This window comes from Mus caroli, chromosome 14, assembly GCF_900094665.2.
Source record: "Mus caroli chromosome 14, CAROLI_EIJ_v1.1, whole genome shotgun sequence".
NCBI classification, from domain to species: domain Eukaryota; kingdom Metazoa; phylum Chordata; class Mammalia; order Rodentia; family Muridae; genus Mus; species Mus caroli.
This window is the reverse complement of record NC_034583.1, coordinates 16,788,769-16,795,723: the sequence shown is the minus strand read 5'-3', so window position 1 is coordinate 16,795,723 and position 6,955 is coordinate 16,788,769. Positions and strand designations below refer to the sequence as shown.

At 41.9% G+C, this 6,955-nt stretch overlaps 1 long non-coding RNA gene across 1 annotated transcript; it reads left to right on the top strand.

Annotated features, from left to right (window-relative positions):
* Positions 1–2,331: 2,331 nt before the first annotated feature.
* LOC110308911 lies at positions 2,332–4,276 on the top strand. Its single transcript, XR_002379633.1, has 3 exons — positions 2,332–2,438; positions 2,940–3,004; positions 4,197–4,276. It is a non-coding gene; the product is annotated as an uncharacterized LOC110308911 (long non-coding RNA).
* The last annotated feature ends 2,679 nt before the right edge of the window (positions 4,277–6,955 follow it).

Below are 6,955 nucleotides of genomic sequence, written 5' to 3'. Positions count from 1 at the left end.
CCCTCCTCTCAGAGGACTTTATCTTGTATCAAGTTGATATAAAATGATCCAGCACATAAATAAGATTAAAATAAAAACAAGGTAAGTTTTTTAGAAAGTCCTGACATAACATGAGACAAGGAACCTCCAAAGACACCACGGAGTTGTTTCCTGTTGGCCATCTACTGATGGGCATGTGGCCAACCCTCAAGAGTAGTTTGTTTCCCCAGTGAGACTCCTTTGAAAGAAGCTAAATTTTCATATGAAAGTGGTTCACAATTGTAGATAGCTCCTGGGTTAGGGATGAGGGCATGTGTTCACTTCTTTCAGCTCTAGGGCCTCATCTGGTATGGACCTGTGCAGACCCTGTGCATGCTGCCTCAGTCTCTGTGAGTTCATATGTACATCAATCACGTTGAATTAGAGGGCCTCGATTTCCTGATGTCCTCCATCCCCGTGGCTCTTACACTTTTTCTGCTTCTTCTTCCAGGGGATTCCCTGAGCCCTGGATCCTGATCCCTGAGAGGAAAGATTTGATAGAGATGCCCAGTTTAAGGCCGAGTGTTCCATGAACTCTCGCTCTCTGTATAATGTCTGTCTGCAGGTCTCTGTATGTGTTGCCATCTACTGCAGATGGACACTTCTCTGATGACGGCCAATCAAGGCACTGCTCCATGAGTATAGCAGAATACCATTAGGAGTCTTTTTTTTTCTTTTGCCACATTTTTTGTTTTTAGGATAGTGGTATTTGGTTTTCCCATAGGTCTCTGGTCTCAGATTCTTGCTCATCCAAGCAGTGTGAGGGATGGGTTTCATCCCATGCAGTGTGCCTTCAGTCAAGGAGTTGAAATCTTTATTGGTCACTAACTACCTGTGGTGCTCAGCCCTATGTATTCAAGGAAAGGATGGCCAAATCCCAATGTACAACGTAGTTCAGGGCCAGAGCAGGCATGGTGGGTGCAGGTGGTTGTTGTTGGGAAAATCTAGAAAGTCAGTAAGCATTTCACTGCTTGTTTTAAAGCTGAGCCTGGATAAGTATTTGGCAGAGATTTAGTTGGTGTTGGTATGTGTGTGTGTGTGTGTGTGTGTGTGAGAGAGAGACAGAGAGACAGAGAGACAGAGAGACAGAGAGACAGAGACAGATAGAGAGACAGAGAAAGACACATACATAGAGACAGAGACAAAGAGAGACAAGCAGAGAAAGACAGAGATAGAGGCAGAGATGGATAGAGACAGACACAGAAAGACAGACACTGAGAGACATAAACAGACACACAGAGACACAGAAACAGAGGTAGAAAGACAGAGAGACAGAGACAAAGATGCAGAGACAGATACAAAGAGGTACAGAGAGAGACAACAAGAAAGCGAGGTGGGATTAGATTCAGGATGATGAATCACATGGCCATCATAGATTCGAGATACGTTAGCTCCCCATCTCAATCACTATGTATTTTGATATATCTGTGACTTATTTAATTATTTATATACCATTTTCTCTGTAAGTAACTCACTCTTTTGGACACAAGTCATAACATGTTTAAGGGAAATGTAAAACTCATACTACAAATGAGGGCCCAAATAGTTGTGTCATAGCTGGAGAGTAACCCTCACACCTGCAGTCCCCAAAGGGCAAGCTGGGGCAGCGCAGCCAGCGCAAGGCTGTTGTATGTTACTGTGACGTGGGCAGGGCAGCTCCTGAGACAGGACCTTGCATATAATGGTTCCCTTCAGAAAGGTTGGAAATGAGCCCAGTGGTGAGCACCCTTTCCCTGTGTGACTTACTAGGTGCCTGGTGGTCACCATACCAATTTGCCAGTGAACCACCTGTGCCTTGAGTGTACCCTTCACTCTGCAGTCCCACACCTCCAACTGTAAAATAAGACTTTTGATTGGATAGCAATGGTTGCCAGCATCAGCATCTCTAACATTTTTTCCAACTTGACTCAGGAAGCTTGGCTTCCCCATTTCTCAGGCATGAACCTTCACCTGCTGATGTGGGTGAGTTAGTGCTTGGTACTGCCAACTGCTTCTTCCACCCAAAGCACCTGCTGAGCACATGCCTTCAGACAACCTCAAACCTTTCTGTTCTTCCCACCTTCCTGGCTCCAGTCTGGCCCTACTGTGAGCTTCACGTAGGATAACTGTCAGTTTGAAAAATAGGATTCCATTAAAAGATTTCTGTCTGCCTCCTTACTCAGGCTGTAGGATGGAGTCTAGACTTATTTGATTTGGTTCCCGGCCACTTTCTAAGGAATGGGGAAGGGAGTAAGATGATCAGGAAGCTGGTTTCATTTGGGGCTTTGTGGATAACTTGGCACTTGTACTCTGAAATGTTCCCACAGGCAGGTGGTCGGCAGGGGAGATGTCTGAGTTAAGCTATCACCTGCACCAGAGTCCAGCAGCATCTGCTCTTGAAGCAAGTTCATGTTGTGAAAATGAGGCCAGAGGTGCAAAAGGTAAATTAGTAGGTGATTATGTGCTGTGTACAAGAATCAATGTTGTAAGGAGTCCACCATGGCAAGGTCTGAACAAAATTCTGTAAAGCCTTCCCAACTCCAGGTGTGGTAAGGACTTGATAAGAAGACATTTGGTTTTCACTAGATGTATTGCCGGGATAGGATTCATCATTAAACTGCAAACTGCTTTCTGCCTGTATAGATTGGCCCCTTCTTAGCCTTTAAAAAATTATCTTTTTTTTTGTGTATGAGTATTTTTGCCTGTATGTGAGATTATGTACTACATATGTATCTGTGAAGGCCAGAAGTGGGTTCCAGATACCCTGAAATTGGATTCATGGGTTTTGAGCCACCATGAGAGTGATGGGAAGCAAACATATGTCCCTTGCAAGAGCAGCAGGTGTTTGTTAACCATGGAGCTGTCTCCCTACCTTACCATCCCTCTCCTCCCTTCTCCTCCTTCTCCCCTTTCCCTTATTTTCCTTTCCCTATCTTTTATAGAAATGAAGTTATTCAATATGTGGCCTTCTAAATGAATGGATCTAGAGGATATCATCCTGAGTGAGGTAACCCAATCACAAAATATGCACTCACTGATAAGTTGATATTAGCCCAGAAACTTAGAATACCCAAGATACAATTTGCAAAACTCATGAAACTCAAGAATAAGGAAGTCCAAAGCGTGGATACTTTGATCCTTCTTAGAAGGGAGAACAAAATATCCATGGAAAGAGTTACAGAGACGAAGTTTGGAGCTGAGACTGAAGGAAGGACCATGCAGAGACTGCCCCACCTAGGGAGCCATCCCATAAACAACCACCAAACCTAGACACTATTGCAGATGCCAACAAGATTTTGCTGACAGGACCTTGTTATAGCTGTCTCCTGTGAGGCTATGCCAGTGCCTGGCAAATAAAGAAGTGGATGCTCACTGTCATCTATTGGATGGAACACAGGGTCCCCAATGAAGGAGCTAGAGAAAGTACCCAAGGAGCTGAAGGGGTCTGCAGCCCTATAGGAGGAACAACAATATGAACTCACCAGTACCCCAAGAGCTCCACCAATCAAAGAAAACACATGGTGGGACTCGTGTCTCTAGCTACATATGTAGCAGAAGATGGCCTAGTTGGTCATCAATGGGAGGAGAGGCCCTTGGTCTTGTGGAGATTCTATGCCCCAGTATAGGGGAATGCCAGGGCCAGAAAGCAGGAGTGGGTGGGTTGGAGAACAGGGGGAGGGGGAGGGCATAGGGGATTTTGGAGAGGAAACTAGGAAAGGGAATAGCATTTGAAATGTAAATGAAGAAAATATCTAATAAAAAAGACATAAGAAGAAAAACAAAACAAAACTGAGACACATTTGTAATAAAAAACTATATGGAAATGGAATTATACAATAGTGAAATGCTATATTAATGAAATGTATCTATAAATTATAGTTACTATGAATAGTGAGGAAAATCGGGCCATGGCATTTTCTTACCACATGAAATCATAAAGTAGTTATGTTTAAATAATTCAATTATGCATTTTTGCAGAAACAATATCTTTTCATAAATTAGTAGTAAATTAAAAGTGAAAAATGCACGGAAAGTGATTGGAGGAATATCATGTCATCATACTAACACATCTACTGTCACGGTATTTTATCTCAGTAATGGTTTTCTTGATTGAAGTAAGCGGGCAATACTTTTCACAGAAGTACCAAAGCACCAGCAAAGTGTATTTCAGTGACTGATCTTTTCATCTCCATCTTTAGTGACTTGTGTTATAAGACTGAAATTGAAGCTACCTTGGCTGTATGAGAGGCCCAACAAGCAGCTGACTGAGACAGATGCAGATACTTACACCCAATCAATGGACTGAAGTTGGGGACACCTGTGTTTGAATTAGGGAAAGGCTGGAAGAAGATGAGGAGGAGGGTGACGTCATAGGAAGACCAGCAGTCTTAACTAACCTGGGCCCCCTAGGTGGGAGATGGGGAGGTAGAGAGGTAGAAGGTGGGAGTCAGGGGTAGAGGGCAGGGGTTGGGGTGTGAGGACATCCTCTTGGAGACAGGGGGAAGAGGAATGGAATGAGGAACGGTCAGAGGGCAGACCAGGAGGGGGATAACAAATGGTCTGTAAAAAGAATTAAAGATATTTTATTTTATAATTTATCATACAATATTTTAAAAAATGAAATGAAAAATTAAAATTACAATGATATTCATTAAAAAATGTGGCCTTCATGTCTTGTTTCTTCCACTTAGAATCATACTTTGAAGGTTCACCCCTACATCAGCCTTCCCCTCACTTGTATGGCTGAAGAATCGCATTCCATGGCACACTGTCGAGATGTTGAGGATTTTCATTTGTTTGTTGGTTAATTGACATTTTGAGTGCTTCCCGTTTGGGGGATAATACTGCTGTTTCTATTTGTGCTTACATCTCCGTGTGTGAAAATCTGGATTTTAATTTTTTGGGATTTACCTAGAATTGGAATTGCTGAGTCACAGGGTAATTCTATATTTAACTTAAAGACAAAACATAACAAAAATTCAAAACATTTCCCATAGCAGTTGCACCACCATCCACCAGAATGCAATTGGGGGTTCTAGTCTCTGCTTCCTATCCCTCTACCTGGCTCTGCAATATGCCCTCATTCATCTTGTCATCCCTCTGTCTGGGAAGTGATATTTCCTTGTGGATTTGATTTGCATTTTTCAAGTATGCATCTGGGTCTTCGAGTTCTCTTGACTCCCCCAGTCTCTGCTTTATCCACACATCAAAGGACGGAGATGAAGAGTCCTAATCTGGGGGAAAGGAATTCTCCAATGTTCATTCCTATGATGGCCAAAGGGAGAGAGGCTTGTTCAGGTTCACTGTGCAAACACTACATTTAACGCAAAGGGACAAGAGAGTGTGTTTAGATAATACAAAACACTACGGCAGAGAAGATGTCATAGAAATTCAGACCCAGCTCATTAAAATGCACTAGTAAAAAATGAAGCAAAATCCGTGTTCCTGTATTCCCACCCTTGACTAAATGCTCCAATGCTTTGGATAGTACCAGATCTTACATGTGCTATGGTTTCTCCTATGTGTATGTTCTTATGGTAAATAATTTGCAAATTAGACATAGTAAGAAATTAACAACAGTATCTAATAACATAAACATTTATGCTGATACCAGGAAGTCATGACATGTAAACACAGTCCCTCATCTCTCAAAGTGTCTTCACGTACTGTACTTCCTTCTATTCCCTATCTTGGGATAATGTAAGATGGGAGGAAGCTTATGTCATGTGATTAAGTGGGGTGGATGACGTGTATGCTTTGATTCAGCATTTGGCTACTCTTGAGGGGTTATGAGAACAGAAGCACCGGAATACCAGGGCTGTTGATCCTAAGTTACAGATGGGGGATTAGTACTTATAGCAGGAATACATTGAGTAAAGAGACCATGCAGGTCCTGGGCAGGATAGAGACAGATGACAGGAGCACTCATGCCACTCGGAACAGCACATAACTTAAAGCCTATGAACTATTTATTTCTGGGATTTTTTATTTATTACTTCCAGACTACAATTGAATAACAAAAACTAAAACCAGGGGAAGCAGCATCTCAGGTAAGGATGCAGAGAACCCTACAGTGTCCAGAGGATGCTGTGTATGCATACTGCTGACTACGTAAACAAGCACAGTGGTTCTGAAGGGCTCATCCATCCCTTCTGTCCCTTCCCAAAGGATGATGTGCAGCCAACTCTGGTTGGCTTAGGTCTGGTCCCTCAACATGGCTAGGTCAAAATCTGCACTGACTCTATGGCTATCCTGGATAATTGTAATTCACAGAAAAATTGCATTTCATTACTTTACAGATGATGTGTCAATTTTAGAACCCAGAGGGAAAGTAACATTTCTTTTTAAGTCTCTGAATCCTTAGTGTTTGGATTATGGATAAATGTTTGTTGAAGGTTTCCATTCACTTATACATCTATAAATACACCATCCATATGTCCTGCCACCCACGTGCCCCATCTATCTATCTATCTATCTATCTATCTATCTATCTATCTATCTATCTATCTATCTATCTATTCATGCATCCATACAAATATTTAATGATCCACTCATTCACCCATCCACCTATGTATCCATCCACTCATCCATTCATCTTCCATCCATCCTTTCCCACACACATAACCGTGCAAATGTTTAACTATCAATCCATTATCGCACATCTTGTTGGGAAAGCTGGAATATGAAGCCTGGTACATACTGCAGCACTCATCTATCTGACCACTATGTTATGGCCCCTGTCTATGTGAATTTTGCATGAGTTGACTTATGGGACATAAAAGTTGGATGGCACAGAATTTATTCAAAAGGTCTGCTGTTCTTGGTGTGAGTCTGAGTTATCTTTTTTTTTGATATCTAGATAAATAGATGTTTATTTTTATTTTTTTTAATTTTTTATATTTTTATTACATATTTTCCTCAATTACATTTCCAATGCTATCCCAAAAGTCCCCCATAG